Here is a 20845-nt window from a genome sequence, read left to right on the forward strand (position 1 = left end):
AGTCTTGCCTAGTCCCTGAGGGCATAGGGGTTGCTTATTCGTGGGATGACCTACATCCCTTTCCCTCCCTGTGTGGCCACCCTGTGCCAGTGTAGCAGACAAGACAAAGGGAGGGACTTCCGCCGCATCCGCCTGGTCACTCCCCTCTCAGGAACAAAGGTGCCTCTTAGCTTTGGCGAGTCAGTATAATCTGCTGACTCCAATTGATACCCCGAAGGGTTGATACCGCCCTGAGCCATATGAGGTCACCACGGAACCGCAGGTTGGGACTCACTCAAACTCCGTAGCAGAGTGCGGTGGAGCTATGGACTTGAACCTGAAGTGCAAGTGGGTCGGGCTGTGCACACACACACACACACACACACACACACACTCAGAGGTTTATTTCACATTTCTCCCCTCCAATTCGGGGATTCCTGACCTATGTTTCCAATCAGGGAACCCTTAGGAGGTCATGCCTCCTCTCCTGTCTGCTGGGACAGGACCTAACTATGGACTAGTCCCTGGGTTCCTACCTGATCCGGATGTGCTGCCTGGTGAACTGGTCTGTCCCTCCACCGAGGCTGGTCGGGGTTCAGCTGCCCAGAGGACTCAACCACCTCCGCAAAGGAGGACCCAGAATACTGTGGGGTGGTGGGCCACCTCATTCGCTTTCAGGGTTCCACGACCTCCAGGCCGTTGCTCCACTGCCCCGGCAACTCAAGGGGCTGGCATGGTTGGAATCTCGCTGGGGCCTCCAGAAATGTTACAGAAACCTGAATCCTGGTGAGAGACCAAGTGACACTCAGAGGGTTGAAGAACTCAGGTTTATTACGCCAGTGGGGCCACAGTTAACACCCCAAGCTCTGGACCCTGTCTGTAGGTTTACACAGGATTTGATACAGCTTTAAGTTTGCACCATACGCAAATGAGGTGTTAGAAATGGACCAGTCAGGAGTGAGCTTTTGGGAACCAATGGAATCTTAGGGGTAAATTTTGTTTTCCTAGAAGCAAACCATTTTACAGAAGCGCAAAAGTTGGAAGGCAATGGCCCTGCCTGGGAGGTCCTGCTGATCCCTTTGTAGGTTTTGCCTTCATTCCTCCCTTTTTATGCTCTCTTCACTCCTGGAAAAAATTCTCTCTCCCCCAGAAATGAACACACAAAATTTTACATGCAATTTCAAGCAGTTTGCCCATTTCTGGAAACCCATCCATGCATCCCATAGGGACCCAAAAGCCCCAGTCTAAGAACTCCTGCCATATAGCAGATTTTACTTTTCAGTATTCGTAATATACATTTAGGTTAGGTTTGTAAATTAAAATTTTCTCTACCTCCCTTGCTCTTCTTCCTACCCCTTTTCCTCCCAATCTCTTTAGCATATCTATGGTCATGAATGAATTCAGCTGAATGAAAAAACGGTGTTGAGTAACATCATTAAATGTAGAATAAAAGATCCAAGTGGGAACCCCAATATGCTACTTAACCAGATGTACGACCTCGGACAAGTCAATTAATCTCACTTGATCTCAATGCGTTCCCCTGTAAAACCAGAATAACAGTACCCTCGCCTATTTAATCTGATAACAGAGGCAAAGTTCCCTGCGCACAGGGGGCTTTCAGTGCTGGCTCCTTTCTTCTTCCTATTTGAGAGGATCATCCCTAAAGAATTTACAGATTATGGATAGCAGAGCAGAGACTTATGTAATTTTAAAGTTTGTTGCATGTATTTTTTCTAGTGAATATGATGTAGTGAAGATGAAAGAAAGGAAAAGATGGGGAAGGGAAAGTTTAAAAAATGAAATAGGCTACAAGCTACTAAAGTAAGAATATAAACTGAACTTTATCAAAACAAAAAACTTCTGTGTGTCAAAGGACACTATCTGAAAAGTAAAGAGATAACCCACAGAATGGGAAAAAAATAATTGCAAATCATAGATCCAATAAAGGTCTAGTATTCAGAATATATAAAGAACTCTTACAACTCAACAATAAAAAGACAACTTAATTTTTAAATGGGCAAAGCACTTGAATAAACATTTCGCCAAAGAAGATACACAAATGGCCAATATGTACAGAAAAGGATGCTCAATATCTTTAGCCATTTGAAAAAAGCAAATCAAAGCCACAGTAAGGTACCACTTCACACCTACAGGATGGTTATAATAAAAACTGGAAAGAAGCAAGTGTTTGCCAGGATGTGGAGACAATGGAAGCTTCATACATTACTGATGGGAATATAAACTGCCATTTTTGAAAATGCTTTGGCAGTTCCTCAAAATGTCAAACAGAGTTACCATGTGACCCAGCATTCCACTCCTAGGTATGTACTCAAGAGAACTGAAAATATATGGTCATACAAAAACCTGTACATAAATGTTCACAGCAGCATTGTTCAGAACAGCCAAAAAGGGGAAGCAATCCAAATATACATCAATTGGTAATGAATGTATACATAAAATGTATATCCACACAACAGAACACTATCGGGTCATAAAAAGGAATGAAGTACTGATGCATTGTACAATATGGATGAATCCTGAAAACATGCTAAGTGAAAGACGCCAGACTCAAAAGTCTATACACTGTATGATTCCTTTTATATGAAAAGGTCAGAATAAGCAAATCCCTGGAGACAAAATAAATTAGTGGTTGAGAGGATCTAGGATTAGGGAAGAGCAGGGAGTGACTGCTAACAGGTTCCATGGTTTTTTTTGGGCTGCTGAAAATGTTTTGGAAACAGATACTGGTGACGGTTGCACAACCTTCTGAACATACTAAAAAACACTGAACTGTACACTTTAAAATGGTGAATTATATGGTAGATGACCAATATAAATGAATAAATATGTAAATAAATTAAATGAGATAGGCTATCTGGACACTAGTAGTCCAAAGACAATATGAAATAAAAGATTGTCTGAAAATTAGGTACTTTATATTAAAATGACATTACTGATTTACTGGTTAGGTCATAAGTGATGAACTGGGCTCTAACAGCAGTGATGCAATGAGACTGACTGGAAATTTTACAACCATCCACAGTGCTGAGAGTCAGTGGATCTAGGCCGGCTCTATCTGGGGCTCTTCCATACTGCTTAGCAAGTTATTTTACTTTTTAAACTCCCAGTTTTCTTTACTGTACAATTAGGGGATTCCCTTCCACCACGGACATTTACTGTTTGTGCTGATTATTTATTTTCATCCTCTTGCCTAGTTCATCTGGTTACCTCCTGTAACACAGTATTTCCAGCCTTTTCAACATTAAGGGCTATTGTACACTCCCCTCTCCCCACGCCCCTGCCATGTTCCCATGGAGCACTGTTTTTAAATGTTGTGTGTAAGAATTTGCATTTAGGTCATTTTTTTTAAATTCTTTACTAGCCAAATACAAAGAAGCGGTCTATCATAACTTTTTGGTTAAACTGTCTAACTTTTACCAGAATTCCTATTTGACTTTCTGAACACTAAAATGAGCTTGTTAATGTCAGGTTGGGGACACCTGAGTTAAGGGAATGTATCACCTACAATCTCCAAATGAGTATGGACACTAAATGGGACTGAGCCCATAGCCTAAACTCTAGTATCAGTAACTTTTTCCAAAAACAACACTGGGTCCACAAGACTTTCTCAGAGGAGAGAGACATGACCACACTTAACATGATTCCTTGGATGATTCTATTCATTCCTCTGCCTCAGTCATAAGGCACTTAATAAGCTGAACTGGATGTAGATGAAATTTATGAAGCCTCAGATACTTGCCATATCCACTGCTATCTCACTATTTTTTTTAATGGTCCTTAAAAAAAATAAGTTGTAGGTTGAGTGAAACAAAACCAGGCAGCAATGCCACAACTATGTCAAAATTAAAGGCAAAAGTGCCCAGCTACTCTGTAGATGGTGGAGAGAACTCTACCCCACAGGGGTGTTCTATGCTGGATGTTGGCAAACTGAGCCAATGGCTCCTCCCTCTCTCGGGATGTACAGCTGAACATAAAGAAGAGGTTGATACCAGGGTCCAGGTTGTAACCCTAACCACACTGAGTTAAGGCTAACTCATCTATCACAATCTTGGAAGTGATGGGACTCTGTTTACTAAAACTGCTGCTACTCAAACATGCGGTTTATTTATGAATGTCCAGGTCTTTCTTCTCCAAAGAGAGAAACAGCTTTTTTTTTTTTTCCTGATTATAAAGGCTAAGTTCAAAGGTCAAAAAAGTTTACACACTAAGTGTTTCCTGTCCAATTCCTGCACTCTACTCTTCATTAACAAGCTCTGACACTATCTAACATAAGGAGAAGATACTTATTTATTTATTCCCTCAAATAATGATTGTATTGGCCCCAATCTTCACAAGCTTCAAACCTGTTTGGGGAGCAAGAATTATACACAAAAAATAAGGTTACAATTTGCAAATAAAACAAATGTTATTTTTTAAAGGTGCCATGTAATTATTTAAAAGAGCAAGAAAGATGTAGAAGGGACAGGCTATGGAAGGCCCTGTGAAGAGCATGAGAGCTGAGCCAGGTCCTGAAGGATGGAGGGGTCTGAAAAAGCAGAGAGGAACTGAGGAGACAGGCTGAGGAGAGGGCTTTGTGAGTAGGGCTGTCATTGTGAATAAGCAGAGCATACTAAGAGGTAAAGACACGGGTGCAGCCAGAGGGATCTTCCCGGGGGGTTAGTCAGTGGTAAGGTTATAAATGGAGAGTAGAGACAGAAAATGGAGGGGTTTGATTGGAGAGCGAGAGAGATGGGCATCACTAACAGTGGCAGAGAAAGCCAAAAAGTGAAATCAACAGATTTTCCTCTTTACATGTGAAGGATAAAGAAAAAAAAAGTATCAAAGATGATTCAGACAATCTGAACTTCCATTCCTATATCTAACAGGAAAACACACGTGGAAAAGCACATATTTTTATTACTGTTAACACGATCAGATTCAGAGACCTTATCTAGTTCTATCTTTTGCACAGTGAATAGGTAAGGTTTTTTTTTTTTTGCTAAATATTCCTAAAATTCCTTTACAACGACAAGCACTGCCAAAAAATTAAGTCCAAACCTCCTTCAAGATTAGACCCCCTCACTTTACCTTTCTAACCTCATTTTCCTCCACATCCTTCCACAAACCCTATTAGGGTCTGTCTACTCAGTCTCCCCTGAGCAAGCCATGTAACTCTCATGCCAGTCACTTGTGTATCCTGCCCCGTCAGCCGAGAATGCTTTCATCTCTCTCCCTATCAACTGAATCTCACGAATCTCTCAATATTCAGTTCAAACACCACTTCCACTTCCTGAAATTCCCCAGCTCCATCACTTTTCCTGTGTGTATTTCCACTATACTTCTCCTGGTTTTATTATGTTTATTTCATCCTATACTGTATGAAAATTATTTATATGTCCACATATCCATTGCAAGTGATTGGTTTAGAGGTGGGCCCATGATTAAGTTTTGGACAGTGAGACTTAAGTGGAAGTCAGCTGGAAGGCTTCTGAGAAAGATTCCAAATCTCTTAAAAAGCATAAGAAAGCACTAACCATCACCTTCTGCTGGATGTTGTCTTGTCTGGATATGATGCTTGGAACCGTGGTACCCATCTTGCATCCATGATGAGGGTTGGCTAAAGGACAAAGCAGACACATCCAAGTGGCAGAGTAGAAAGGTGGAAAAAATGTGGGTATTTGATGATGTCACTAAACAACAGATTTAAACCAATCCTAGACTGAGACATCTTGTTACTTGTTCTGATAAATTTTCCTTATTTTCAAATTATTTTGAATTGGATTTTCTATCATTTGAAGCCTAAGACATCCTAATTTCTACAGTCATGTTTGAGATACATATTAGACATCTAAGCAGACATGTCAACTAGTCAACTGGACAGAAGAGTGTGACGATCAGGGAGAAGTCAGGACTGGAGCTATATATTTGGGAGACAGCAGCACATGGAAAGAATACAAATTTGAGGGCTAGGAAGACAGTATAGAGAAAAGAAAGCTTTAGGGCACCCTAAGGGCAGAAGAAAAAAGGCCAACAAAGAAGAGAGAAGAAATTAACACTGATGTAAGACAAAAACACTCACCTGCAATGCACAGAAGCCGAGATTTAAAAAAATATTTTTTTCAAGAAAGAAGAACTGGTCAACTATATCAAATGCTATTATAACACTGAGTAAGACACAGAAGAGTGACTACTTAATTTAGTTGCCAAATAATTCCTTAACATGAAGGCCCTCTTGTCCTTCCAGAGCCTCCTTCTCCCTGGAAAATCAGCCGTCCTGAGTTAATTAGTATAATGGTTAAGGGCTCAGACTTGGGCCGACTTCCAGAGCTACCACTCATTAGCTGTGGAATCTACTCAACCCACTGGCCTCTCCTGTGAGAGGAAGCTGGGATGGGACTCCAAATGGAGAACAGGTCTGAGTTCAGTCTTTAAAGGCGGGACAGACCTGAGTGTGTTTAAAAGCTGGTGGGAAGGAACACCTTTTACCACACACACAAACACACACAACAAACTCCATTACAAGAAAACACTTTGGAATACATTATAGTAGAAGGTTAGTCCACTAAGCTTTTAAAAATTACATATAGAAGAAAAAGTATGATAAATACACAATCTTAAGCTCTACCTCATTGTAGAACATATCAACCAAAAGAAAAAAGATTATATATTACAATAAATAGTCATTGTAAAAAGCCAATGAAAAGTGCCTAATTTTCTCTTGGTTACACTATGAAGATGATTCCAATACTAAAACACAAAGTACTAAACCAAAAACTTTCAGTTTTTTTAAAAGCTAAGGAAATCTATAACATAGCTACCTAAAATCATTTGGAATACCCTCTTAAAACACTTTCAGTCTTTAATATAGTCTCAAGTATTTAATATATTCTGAAGTATTTTTCCCCTTTGGTTTTGCTGAAGAAATATGCTATCTGGACATAAGCTTTCTATAGACTTGTGTACAACAACCACATAAGAACATACTAACACATTTTAATGTTCACTTCAGGAAATTCTAAAATTTAAAACCACTCCAAATTAAAATATGACCACTTCAAAGAAAAGGGGATAATTTCAAAGTTAAGACCAAAGCAGCTTTTGATACAAACCACTGCATGTTGCAGAAACAGTAACCTACTTTCATTTTGAGTATAGTGTTTGTTGCCCTCAAGGGATCTGCAACTTTCGAGCAAGATTTTTTCATTAAATACCAGATAACAGGTAAAACAGAGGAGAAAAAAAAACCAATACATCTCAACTCTTCAGTTTAAGGGCGGTAAAGCATGGTCCTTAAGAACACATGCAAACACATATCCATGTATGATACTGAAAGCTTCTGTTAGTTATTGGTGAGATAACACTACAATTTTAACTCAAGGCTCAACTGCAGTACCTGTGGCAATTTAACAATCTGCTTGTGAGGAGCAAAAATCCCTCAGCATCAAGCAAAATTATTCTTGGCTATCTGCTCTGTGGCCCAATAATTGGTCAGTAACAACCTGAGCAGAGAAAGCTGAATTCTTAATTACCAGTTCCCAAAATGTGGTTCTCTATATTGAATTGTGAATGACTGTGCATATTTCAGTGAGACAAAAATCCCAAACATCCACATTTCTGAGTGGACAACCTGTTTGTTCCAAGACACTCTCTCCCCATAAGCCCGAGAGAAGTTACTTTAAGGGTATAAAATAAAGTAATTAGTCTAACAATACACACTTTAGACATTTATATTTTAACTGCACTGGAATGTCTAAAAAAATGAGTCTATGAGCAGCAGAGGCACCGAGTCCAAGAGGAAGTGAACAGACTCCTGGCTTGCAGACAAATGAGTGAGTAGGTGGAGGAAACATTTATGTGGGGAGGATGATTTTTATACGATGCTTTGCTTAATCTAAAGAAAACCACAGCTCTTCACAATATATGCTATAAATAGATGTAATCGGTCAAAAACTTGAATAAATATTTGCCTGCCTGCTTGTTTTGTTTTTAAATAACTTTTGTCATAAACCAAATCCAGTGAGTGAGCAAGATAATCAAGACAACATGACCAAGCAGGTTGCCCAGTCAAAGGCCTGGGGACATATGACAAAGACTAATTCCCCTTTGTCTGTTTATACTGAAGAAAAGATTTTAATTAGCAGTGTGGGGTTTTACTGTAATAGCTTTAAATATATTTCCCTTACCAAAATCACAGTTTTCACACTGGCTCACATCAATGCAAAATTTCTATCACCTACTTTTGGCAATATCCTTAAGAAATGTGACTAGAGCAACCAAAGATAGTTTTGATCACAGAAACATTGTTCAAGTAATTGCTCCCTCCTTCCCAGCTTCTCCCCACTAAAACCCCACATTTACCTAAGAGTTACAAAGTTCCTGTCAAATAAGTGTTAATCTCTTTTATAAGAAGAGGAAACTAAGGCCTGCTAGCTAAAAGGACAATGAGAGGGGATTCCGAGGGAGGAAGAACTAGTTGAGTATATCACTGCTATACTCTTTTAACCCTTCAAATAAAATCTAGCCAGAAGATAAAAGACTTCTCTTTGGGACTGAAGATGAGGATTGCTGGTAAAGAGGTAATTCTAGAGCTTCTAGTATTTTTACAACAAAAATGTACTATCTCTGTAATAAACAAAGAAACTAATCCTGAACTTAAAAACTAAATGAATTCATCAAATCTATTCAGATTCAATACGTAAGATCTTCTAGATGCAAGTGTTGCTGAAAGACAGTTGGAAAAAAGTGCAAACATAATTTAACCAAGCATAAAAAACACTTAAATCTACACCAAGCCTCGAAATATCAGCAGATTTTTAGTAACATTCAACAAATTGAGCACCTACCATGGGTGAGGTGCCACAGACATAACTATGAGCATGACAGATACGCTCCCTGGTCTCAGAAAACTCACAATATTGCCAAATAAATAGGGTGACTGTATATCCTACTTTGCTGGGCAAGGTCCTGGTTTATACCTATTTCTCCCAGAGTAATTATTAATAATGCCCCTCTCACATATCTCCCATCCTGGACAATAAATCATATGGTTACCCATTTATGCAAAACCAAACATACTACTGTACGTACATGCCAATAGGTTTGTAAACTATGTATCACTTCCAGGTTTTATCTTTTTTAAATTCATTTTATTCATTTTTATTATACATTATATTTTCTCAAATTATAAAAAGTAACTTATTTTGAGGGGGAGGCTATAGCTCAAGTGGTAGAGCGCATGCTTAGCATGCACGAGGCCCTGGATTCAATCCCCAGTACCTCCTCTAAAAATAAAGAAATAAATAAACCTAATTACCTCCCTCTCCCCCCAAGAAAAAAACTAAAAACAAACAAACAAAAACCTTATTTTAGAACTTCATCTCATTCTGATATATACCTGTCATACAATAAAACCAAAGATCTGCTTTAATCAAATAAGGGAAAATCAAAACCTGATTTTATCATATCAAAATGTATACAAAGTAAATAAATCAAATGAATAAAAAATAAAAACTTTAAAGACTATAAGCCCCCTGAGAACAGGTAGTTCTTTCTAAAATACTACTTCAACATTCCAGCCTGTGTCTAGCTCAGTACTGAGAACATATTATGGTCCAGATATTTCCCACTAAAAGGAAACAGGACAGGAAACACGTAAGTCTGGAACATTTTATCATAATGGAAAGCAAGAAAGCTCTCAAAGACCACCAAGGTTGTGTCAAAAAGACTCAGAAGCCAGGCTGATAAGCTCCTAACAGATAAAAACAGGACAACTGAGTATTAACAAGGATTAATAACAGTAGTGGGTTGAAACACACCAAATAAGCTTAAATACAATGGTCACCTTTAGAGGCTACTAAGAGAACCAACTCATTCTTTTAAAACTGCTAAGTGAAGGGCAAGAATCAAGCATTTAGTCTGCCATTCCTATCAGATATGTACCTTAAGGAAAATAAAACTGTTCTTTCCATCAGTGATCCATAACAGTACCAAAAAAGAAACAACCAGTGCTATATGTCTCCTGGTAGAATTATAGACCACCACCAATTAGTCTGGCCCCACATCTATGTATGAGAAAAACTGAATCTTAATCGGATCAAGCCTGCAAATCTAAAAGCCAATTTACAGGAAATAAAAGAGACTGAGGAACATGTTAAATGATACCACGTGCATACAATCAGCACAATCCTGACTACTGAAAACTATACAACCAATGATATGGGTTCTTCAACAAAAACCACAAGGAAAAAGAAAGACAGGAATCGGGCAGGGGCGGGGGGAGGAGAGAGAGAAAAAAAAAAAAGGAAGGAAGGAGGATCTATAGATTTAGAGACTTAACAGACATATTTACCAATCACGTTTCTTTGGACCTTAATTCAACATTCCAGCCTGTGTCTAAATGTTGGAAAAACAAACTGAAAAACAATTATGAGTCAACTGGGAAGTATAAACACTGACTGAATACTTAATGATGTTCAGAAGTTTTTTAGTGTAAAAATGGTATTTAGTTGTCATTTTTGAAAAAGAATTCCCATAAATAATATGATATGATGTCTAGCATTGCTTCAAAGTAACTGAAGGGAGAGGGGTATAGTGAGGGCAGATACAAGATTAGCCGTGTGTTAATAATTGTTAAAGCTGGGAGATGGGCATATTAGGTTCATTATACTATTTTTCTTTTTTATATTTGAGAATCCTATAATATCAAAGATTGTTTCCAAAAGCTGTATTACTTCCTTTGAAAGACTAAAAATAATAACATAATTTAGAAACATATAGGTCACTATAACTTGCCAACAATGAAGAAAAAAATATTTTCTATTAACTATAATTGATTCTACATTAACCTTTTGATATGACTAGGAATTACAAAAGAAGTAAAATACAGTTTGAAAATCCCTCCATATGTATTATGACTACATTTAAAGCATGCGTTCTGGGCTTGTATTGTTCATTTTATGAGGGGGAGGTAATCAGGTTTCTTCATGGATTTCTGCTTGGAGGAGGTACTGGGGATCGAACCTCTGACCTGCTGGGTGCTGAGCATGCGCTTACCACTTGAGACATACCCTTCCCCTATGACTACATTTAATTTTCTCTTTTCACAATTTAAATTTCATACCTCTAAAAACTATAATGTAAGCAATATGATATATTTCTGGTTTAATAAAACTTTAATCCCAAAATATGCCAACATACAATGATCAAAAGTATAAAAGAAAAGTTAAACTTGTTAGCAGTAAAACAACTTGCCTGGTGAGATCATCAGTCAAGGTAAGAATCCAGCCTTCTAGATAGTATCCACTACTGTATCCCAGATACTCATTTAGCTTCTAATTTTTCAATGACAGGACAATAAAACTGAACCAAAAACTTTTGTCTTCATGTGGAACTTACCATGTAGATCGGGTAGGGTTTTAGATCTGATTGCTCTTAAGTACGCAGCCATTGTTTTAGTAAGAACTGGAATTAAGGCTGCTTTATATGTGTTCTCCAGCTGACTCACTACACAGTATTCTCTGCTACCTTCATATATACAGGTCCAACCAAGAAACCATTATCCAAACAAAGTACATGCATGTTTACAGGAGAGAGGCTTAAGGGTGAGCAGAAGACCATTTCAGATGGTTTTCTAAGCTGGCTGTACTATGAGGTAACCAGGATTCTCTTCTTACTCTGTCAGTGCTGTGGCGCTGTGTTACCTTAAGCACAATGGGCTGAAGCATTTCGTTGTATCAAAATCAGATGTAAGCACAGACCACGGCAATGGTTCTTACCATTAAAAGAAAAACTACCTTCTTCTTCCCTGGTTTGCTCCCTCCATCCTAAGTCAGCAAATATCATGTATTCTTAGTTCTAAACTGCACATTTCATTGTTTCTAAATCAAGAATGCTACATACTTTTCCTCAGTTCTAGGATGCTACTGATTTAAGTTCTTATTTTATGGTCAAGTTTATGGAAGATCCAAATGAAGCAGCTATAGTCTCTGACCTCACGTTTCCAACTACATGTTCATTTTTGGCTGTTCCCTCTGCCTTACCCCAATATCTAATGAACCAACAAGTCCTATTTTTAAAAACTGTCCTTCCTGCTCTAACTGCTTACATAACCTCCCAGTTTAGGCCCTAATCACCTCATACACAGATTACAGCAGTCATTCTGCCTCCATCTTTCAAATCACTTTACACAGAGATCATCTAAAATACATTTTTTCTAAAGAATTTGGATCATGTAACTCCCTAGCTACAAAACCTTTATTGGTTTCTTGAGCCCTGGAATAAAGTTTAACTTCTTAGCAAAGTATTCAAAAACCCTCCACCATCTGAACCCAACTGACTTTTTCAGTCTTGGCTCCCAAAGTCCTCCTCTCCCACCTAACATCCTCATGCTATTTCTCAAATGCATCTTGATTTTTTCCACCTTTAAACATTTGATTATGTCATTCTTTCCTTTTACCTACTCACTGTCCCCTCTACCACCCACCCCAATATGACTATAAGATCCTAGCCATATTTCAAGACCTAGCTTAAGTACCTTCTTCATGAAGCTTTTCTTGACCACCATTTTTGTTTCCTAGAATGCTTAGGAGGATTTTTTTGTTCTTTTAAAAAAAAGTGTAAGCTAATGGGGGGAATACTCAGAAGTTCCATTTAAGCTGGGAGGAAAGTGATTTTAAAAGTCCATATCCATATGATGTTGCAAATTTCTTCCTTCTCTTCCATAAACTAAACTTATTTCAAGAAATGATTCAAATTAATATAGTGAGTTTGGATGCCATGGGTTGCCTCGGGAGGGATTCTTTGTATTAGTAAGTGCAGAGTGAAAGATATCCAAGTACTACCCTATATATAATAGAACTCTGCCTTAAGATCAGCAGCTTTGTCTCCTACAAGAACTGCCTAATACTAATATTCTCTCAGAACCAGACACTGTAGACAGTGAAACCACTTGGCAGAAGTTAATTTCCCAGTAAACAAAAGGCAGCTATTTCCCATGTGCTCCTGGAGATAGGGACTGGTAACTACTGAGAAGGGTACCACTGTGCAAGAGCTACACTCATGATGTTATAAATCATGTTTCTGCATGGACAAAAGGGGGTGGGGGAAAAGATCTTCAACCCTACCCTAAAAGGGACTTGGCTGAATGTCTGTGAACATCAAGAGATAACTTCTGAAGACAATAACGTCAAAGACAAATCTGTCTAAACAAATATAAAGATCCAGATACATTATATATAGTACATACATATGTACAATGTATGACTAAAATTAATCTATGAAAAGATATTCAAGCTAAAGAATAGAGTTTAAAAGCCTGAGTTAGGATATTTTCAAATAGTAAAAGAATGTCAGTTGAAAAACTAGTGAAATTTGAATTAAATCCGGTGTTAAGCTGACAGTAATGTACCAGTGCTGATTTCTCAGCTTCTGTAAGACTTTATTTAACAATAAGGGAACTGGATGAGGTGGTATATATGTAGGTACTCTCTCTGCAACTTTTCTGTAAATCTAAAATTATTCCAAAATTTTAAATGTCTTAATTTTAAAAAAGAGCACTTACAAGATAACATAAATTGAGCTGTAATCAACATTAATAGATTTCTTTGAATCAAAAATGTGAGTTGCTTCATTAGTTTTCCTCAAAAGTGAATTTTTTTTAATTGACTTTTTAAAACTTTGATGTTTTTAAACACTCTCAAGTTTACTTAGTAAAGACTATCAATTAGCAAATGGGCTGGGTCTTTTCAGCAGGACCCATGTACAAACATGTTTAGATATGTTTTATGGCTTCAATCTTAAGCTGGCAAATGCCAAGGTAACCTGACTGACTTCTGACATCAACTGGCATGGCTGACTACAGCTCAGAATGCTGTGTCAATATGGAGTAACCTTCCTTAGAGCCGTTCAGCGCTATTTTCCTAAGTGTGAAGTATGTGTATTTTGGGACCCAGCCTTCAGGAATTTCCCATTAGTTGTTAATGACACAGGTATAAAAAGATGTGTATACAAGGGCATTCATAACAGCACTGTTTAATATAGCAAAAACCTGAAACAAATAATGGTACACACAGACACCGGCATACCACATAGCCATCTGAATTATGACATAGATTTATATTAACTGACACAGAAGTATGTCCACATTAAAAAAAAAAAAAAGACTAAAGAACATCGTGGGAATGGAAGCATGCAATCTCATTATGTATAACTAGGTACATACAATTATGCATATATAAGCTCCTATTGAGAGATATCTCAGGAGAGGGTTAAGGGTTGGGGAGGAGATCTTTTATTTTTCCTTTATATTTTTCTGTAATCCTTAAATAATTTTGGATAAGCATGTATAATTTTTTAGAAAAATAATGAAGCTATTAAAATAATAATGTTATATAGAAGCAATTTATTTCACACTCAAGTCAGATATTAAGGACAAGCACCCAAATACGTAACCTTAAAAAGTGATCCCCAATCACGACTGAAAATGATGAAGTATCTGTTATTAAACTTACTGTAGACTATAACCCTAGAAAACTAAGAAACAGTTACAAAAATATCAGATATTATCCAAAAGACTCTAGGTTGTCAATGCTAACCGTAACATTAGGTGTATAATTTTAGCTTATAGATGGACACATGTTACAGTATTATTATGCTTAGCTAGAGCTAAACTATAGTTATAAATATCAAGTTATTTCATATGAATTCTATTTATAAATACGTATATTGCTTATACTGTTTGTACTTTAGATGAGATCAGTCAATAGATTTTTGGGGGGCACAACCAAGACAAATCTGTCCTCTTGCCAAGGATTTCTCTCCATACCAACAAACTGAGGAGCTGCAAGAGAACTTACGACACATTCAATATTTTCTATTATATAAGAGATGAAGTAAGAAAGAAGCTCAAAAAAGTTACAAGGTTCCTGTAAAATCAACAGCTAGTTGATGGCAGAGCTGCGCCTACCACCTAGATTTTAGTCATAAGACTCAAAATGAATTAGTACTACATAGCTATTAGGATGGCCAAAATAAAAAATATTAACAATATCAAGTGTTAGCAAAAAAGCAGAACAAATGGGACTTGCAATGTTACTGGTGAGATGCAAAAGAGCACACAGAGCACAGTCTGGCAGGTTCCTTTAAAGTTAAACATACACACCATATGACCAAGCAATCCCATACCTAGGTGTTTACTCTGGAGAAGAGTAAACTTAGACTCACCTAAAACTGTAAACAATCCAAATGTCCTTCAACTGATGAATGAATAAGCAATCTGTGGTACATTCACAAAGTGGAACATTACTTGGCAATAAAAAGGAACAAACTGATACACACGAAAACTTGGCTGAATCTCAAAGGCATTATGTTGAGTGAAAGAAGCCAGTCTCAAAAGGTTACATACCGAATGATCCCATTTATATAGCATACACCAAAAGATAAAACTACAGAGACAACAGATCAACAGTCACCAGAGTGCAGGGTGGGGAACAGTGTGAATGCAAAGGGATTGCAGGAGGGAGTTTTGGGGTGATGAAGTTATTCTGTATCCTGATTGTGGCAGTGGTTACATGAATCTATACAGGTACTGATACTCAAAGAGCTGTATACATGCCAAAATGTCCATTTTACTGTACATCAATTTAAAAATTAAAACAAATTACTTACTCAGTCTCTGGTTTCTAAAAGCCAGAAATACTTATGAATTTTTAAATTCAATTTTAAAATTAATTTTTCAATTAGCAAAATAGAATGATTTGATGGGTCTTTTCTTACAAAAATCTCAATGCCAAGAAAAGAATACATTCAACTTGGCAAGTTACATAACCTCACTTTGTCTTAATTTCCCTGTTGGTAAAATGGGGATAATACCTACTTCAAAGGATTCTATGAGGATTAAATGATAGACAAATAAAATATAGACATACACATAGTATACATAACTTTGGGTATAGAAATGGAAGACAACTCCAACCAGGGAACTTTTAAGTTTTGCCTTTTTGGAGAACTAGGTTCTGACAACTGCTTTTCTGAGAGCCATCTCTGAAATACAGTCCAAGCCCAGAGTCTGATTTTCACACAGAAGTAAAAAATTCACTACTGAGTCCTTGATGTATTTTTATTCTGTACCACTCTACACAAGTACATTGTTGTTTAAACCAGGCTCTGTGTTAAAGGTTATGCTATAGAGTTTATTAAAAATCTCTTTGTATATATTCGTTAGTCCCCTCAATTCTATCTAACTTAATGAATAAACAGGTAGACAGTGCCTACGTGTGTGTGTGTGTGTGTGTGTGTGTGTGTGTGTGTGTGTGTGTTTAGCAATAGTAAGTGTACAATTCCTTAGAAGAACATAGCTCAAATGCTAAGCAAAATGAGGATCCAAACTTAACCCTTCCGGAGTTTCAGGTCTTTAAGAATTACTCCTCTAAATGGAATAAGTAAGGTTATAAATATGATGATTTTCTTCATGCCACATTTCTTAGCTTTCTATTTTAAACTCATACCTCTAAGCACAGCATTTATCATTCCTCCTACCCCCATTTAATCCAGTAAACATTTGCTTAGCATCTACCTCAAGAAAATCAGTTTTGTTAAGCTCAACTTAGGGCAGTGATTTTCAAACTGCCTGGCCCAATTCAATTTTTTTTCCCAAATGAAATAGAATAAAATAACAGACTGTGTCACAGATAGTAAGAGTAAGTACTGTTTCATGACGCTCCTGTTTCAGTTATGTGTGCGGGTGTGTATGTGAGTGAACACATGTGGGCATGCACACACTGCTTCTTACTGTGGATCATGGTCCAAAAGTTTGAAAAATGGTGCTACAGGGAATTAAATAAACAACAGTTCTAGATTTAGAACAGTCCAACCCTGCAGCAGTTGGCTTCTGTGGACATGTCTTTTAGTACTCACTGTATCACCTGACCTTAGAGACATAAGTCAACTTTAAAGAAAAAAAATCTCACTTTCCATCTGAGGTGATGAAAAGGTTGAAGAGACTGAAAGGCAGAACAAACTATCTTTTGGGTATTGTCATAATTCCTGACAAGTTAAAATGGATGCAGAAGTGTATACCTTCTTTACTACAACCTGACAGGAGGAAACTAGCCATTTGAAAATAGATGATTTTTCTACCATACATGTATTTTCCATATTCAATTTAACCATTTTCTCACTTAGAAATATTAAGGTTTTTTTTAACTTACCATATTATACAAGATTTAAATATACCTTATGTCAAACAACCAAATGTCTTCTTTTATTAGAGCAGAGCAAGACACACATTAGTATCATAAAAGTAAAAATGTATCTGCTTTTGAAAAAATTATACTCCTAAAAGTTTTTCTTGTACTTTATATATATATGGGGGGGGGGTGGGAGGAGAGAGAGAGAGGGAGAGGGACTTTTACTCTTTGTGAATAACTTTTTTATATAAAAGCTGTATTCCAAAATAATCTGGCTTTACCCACTAGGAGACTATAAACAGCCAATTAAAAAACCTTATACTAAAACTAGTATTCATATTTAAAATCCTATTACTATTTAGAAAATTACCTAGCTCATTTCTTCTCTAGACTAGATAAACTACTGAGTTTCACATGCCAAATCTAACAAAGCCAATGCTAAAATTGCTACCTGTACTAGGTAGCATCAGTTTAGTGAAGCTGCTTTCCAAAAGGATTTCTCAGAATCAGCACAGCTGACATTTTTGACCCAATAATTCTTGGTTGTGGGGGGCTGTACCGTGCATTGCAGGATGTTTCGCGGCATCCTTGGCCTCTACCCACTAGGTGCCAGTAGCACACCCTGAGCACCACTGGTGACAAAGATGTCTCCAGACATTGCCAAATGACTTCTGAAGGCAAAAATCGCCCTTGGTTGAGAACCACTACTATACAGGTTTATATGTTAATCATTATTTCCATATTTGGGCAAAAAGAGGGGGAAATGGCATTACTGTAATTAAAGCAAAAAATCTGATCAAATGCAGTTTTTAATAGAAACAATGATACCTCAGCAGTTACTACAGTGCATGGGTACACAGAATCACATTTCACCAGCCAACTGGTTGGCAGCTCTACCAAATTTCAAAATATTCAAGACAAAGTTAATTATATTTAAGTTTAAGTATAAGTAAGTTTTTCAAGTCGCTAACTTGTTTAAAAACTTGGGTTTCCAAAACATTCAAATATATGGCAGTTATAAACCCTGTATTAAGTAAAAAATTTTAATAACTAGCAAAATAAGAATTTCAATATTACGAAATGAGGCAGTAAAAAGAAATATTTAGCAGTTACAAAAACAAATATTTCAAGAGTTGCAATTATTTTAGCGACATTTTCCATCATATTTAACCCCCTTTCAAGGATAAAAGAATATGGGGTTTGCTCTTAGGTTGACTTGAGAACTCTCTAAATATCATGAAAATCCAAGCTAGATCTTTGAGAATGTACTAAAAAAAAAAAAAGGTTTAAAATTGCTTTGCCATACTGAATATTTCAATATTTAATTTGAAATAGGTCATTATAATTCTCCTATGGATCAGCTGGGGGATACTTTTTAAATTAAAAAAAAATCCTTAGTAGATATATGCTTGAAGGATCAAAAATTTTATGTACAGAAGAGAATACAGTGACTAGAGGAGCATTATTCTAATAGCTACACCAGAAACAATTCAAATGTCCATAAATGGTAGAATGGAGAAATAAACTACATATATGCATACAATGGAGTATTATATGAGATAAACTAATTCCTGTTATACACAATGATACGGATGAATCTTATAAGCCAAACACAAATGAGTACATACTGTATTACACTTAAATATAGCTTAGAGATTTTCCACAGCCGTATATAGTTGCTTCACTCTTTTTCGTAGCTATACAAAATACATTCTATTGCATGAATATATCCTAACTTATTTATTCAATTCTATACTGATAAACATTTAGGTTTTTCCCAAATTTTTGCTGAGTTAATTTAAATGGCTTTATATGCTTGGTGTGCTAGAAATAAGATTCCCTACAAGGAGGATCTTTCAGGCAAGGGAACTGCAAACCCTAGCTTCTAGGATATTAACACGGGAAAAGCCCCTGGGCATCTGGGTCACAGGAACTGGGATAAAACACAGGTTAATCCACAAAATTGAGAATATAAACACTCTCCTTGCCACCCTCTCAAAAAACAAAACAAAACAACACTTTGCCATGTATTTCAACATAGACAGGCTGCTGATACTGCTCTAGATATGTTAAGGCGATATATTCAAAAGGGTGAAAACAATTCATAAGGGCCTAGTTATGAATCTAATTTTATAGGTTACATAACGTAATTAAGAAGTCATTTTCCATTGAATTCCCCAAACTGAATCAAAATTCCAAAGCTGAAAAGTATAAATGTGTTAAAGACTATATTCTTCAGCAGCATTAAAGACTAAAGGAATCACCTGACACTATATACCTTTGTGAAATCCAGCTAGTTATAACCCTCTGCATAGTAAGACCAAGAAATCCGGCTAAGGAGCCATTCTTTGCATCATTTCCATTTCTGTTCTCTTCCAACAATCCCTTCTCACCACACATTGACTGGTCTACCAAGAAACGAAAGAAGCAACTAGCTATCTGCTAAACCATTTGACTCTAGTAAGCTGGAAAAAATAATTTTAAAAAACAGCACCCCCTCCCAAGAAAAAGTTTACTTACCAAAATGTATTATAGTTGAGGAAAAAAAATATGTAACTCAATCACCTAAATTGTGTTTGTTAGTCAGTCTGGGCACACACAGCATTAGTGCTGTTGCTATTATACATGCTGGCAAGGTTGTTTTTTCAAGTGTTCTGCAAAATCTAAGGCAAGTCTAAGACCATTATTTGCCAGTCCCTCTTTATCAGCAATCCAATACTGATTCCACTGACAGGAAGCCCTTAGGTGGCTCAATAATAAAAGAAAAGAAGGCTTAGCAGATTCCCTTGAGGTAAATGCTAATAATGCAATACTGATGTGTCTACCTTACCTGAAGAGTCTCTAGCTAACTATTGTGGGTTCATGGACTTATCACTGCAAAATGATATTTTGCAAAAATGACAAGAGTAATTTAATTCTATAGAGCCCAAGAAATCCTATTTTAAAAGCTCTATGTACTGAATAAACCTATATACATGTCCTTGAATCTACTTTTCAAAGTAACCACTCTATTGAAATATGTTTAAAAAGGGAAAAAAATGTCATATTTCACCATAAAACTGCCTTTTTGAGTAAAAACAAGGCTAGGAACTATACACACAATCTAAAGGTATAGGCCCAAAGTGGAGAGCTGATAAAATCTGACAGGTAAAGGGAACTTGCTTTTCTTCCCTTCACCCACCAAAGCAAAAATGCCTAATGCACTCAAACTTATAGCCCTAATAACAGTTTATGATCAGAAGGGAAATGGGAATCCTTTAAGAAAACAATGTTCATAAGTGTTTTCAAAAATCAAAGATAACTGTTGTATAAACAAACAGATTAACTAGAAGAAGCATCTGATGTCTTCACTGATTCTACCAAGCACTTCATGGCTTGCATTAACCATGAAAATTTACACAAGGCTTTGCACGTGATTCAACCCTGGACACAGAACTCATTGAGCTACGTTAATGTCCTAAAATACCCCTTTCACCGCATAAGCTCTGAATAGGCTTAAAACAAGCACAGCCTGTGGGTAACACTGTAGAATTTGGAGCTAAGTTTTATTGTCTCCACCAAGTTCAGCCAGCCACAGAGCAACAAATCAAAGTTCCAATAAGCACACTGCACCTGCAAGACTTAGGTGTGCTCCAAGTCAAATATTTGCAATTTTTTCGTCCCAAATCTGCACAAATGAGAGT

At 36.9% G+C, this 20845-nt stretch overlaps 1 protein-coding gene across 12 annotated transcripts in view; it reads right to left on the reverse strand.

Moving 5' to 3' along the window:
• Positions 1-20845, reverse strand: part of LOC105104731 (leucine-rich repeat-containing protein 37A) — a 116407-nt gene that overhangs the window by 91410 nt on the left and 4152 nt on the right. For all 12 annotated transcript variants that reach the window (XR_010384639.1, XR_010384640.1, XR_010384638.1 and 9 more), the window contains exons 2-3: positions 5514-5596; positions 516-762 (exon numbers count right to left, since the gene is read on the reverse strand). The gene's annotated coding sequence lies outside the window, so the exon portion shown is untranslated. The remainder of the gene's footprint in view (positions 1-515; positions 763-5513; positions 5597-20845) is intronic.

This window comes from Camelus dromedarius, chromosome 16 (genome assembly GCF_036321535.1).
Source record: "Camelus dromedarius isolate mCamDro1 chromosome 16, mCamDro1.pat, whole genome shotgun sequence".
Lineage (NCBI taxonomy): Eukaryota > Metazoa > Chordata > Mammalia > Artiodactyla > Camelidae > Camelus > Camelus dromedarius.